The sequence below is a fragment of the Lupinus angustifolius genome, chromosome LG11, assembly GCF_001865875.1.
Source record: "Lupinus angustifolius cultivar Tanjil chromosome LG11, LupAngTanjil_v1.0, whole genome shotgun sequence".
NCBI lineage: Eukaryota > Viridiplantae > Streptophyta > Magnoliopsida > Fabales > Fabaceae > Lupinus > Lupinus angustifolius.
The window spans coordinates 23115916-23116640 of NC_032019.1; positions in this window are offsets into that span (position 1 = coordinate 23115916).

Here is a 725-nt window from a genome sequence, read left to right on the forward strand (position 1 = left end):
ATCACGTGGTACTAAGCGTAAAATTGAAAATAATAATTCAGGTGCATTATGGCACAAGCGCCTAGGTCACATTTCTCAAAAGAGATTTGAACGTCTTGTGGCAGTTGCCTTAGTTGGCACCCTATTAAAAATGTAAGTTGTTGTCTTAAGTGCCTCTCCCCAGAGTGACTCTGGGAAGGTAGAGTGACAAATCATACTCCTTACTATGTCCTTAAGAGTTCGGTTTCGTCTTTCAGATACACCATTCATGTTAGGCAATCCTGGCATGGTGTACTGTGGGACTATACCACATTCCTCTAGGTATTTGGCAAAAGGCCCTGGACGTTGTTCACCTGAACCATCATATCTACCGTAGTATTAACCACCACGGTCAGATCGGGTGCACTTAATCCTTTTGCTGAGTTGATTTTCAACTTCAGCCTTAAAAGTTTTGAACACGTCCACCGATTAGAACTTTTCATGAATAAGACAAATGTATGCATAACGAGAATAATCGTCTATGAATGATATGAAGTATCGTTGACCATTCCAAGAAGCCGTAGGGAATGGCCCACAAATATCCGTATGTATCAATTCTAAGACGTCCGAAGCTCTATATGCACCATATTTTGATTGTTTGGTCTGTTTTACTTGTATGCATTTAACACAAACATTAAGGTTTGTGAAGTCAATGGAATCCAAAATCCCATCTGACACAAGACGCTCAATTCTCTTTTGAGAAATGT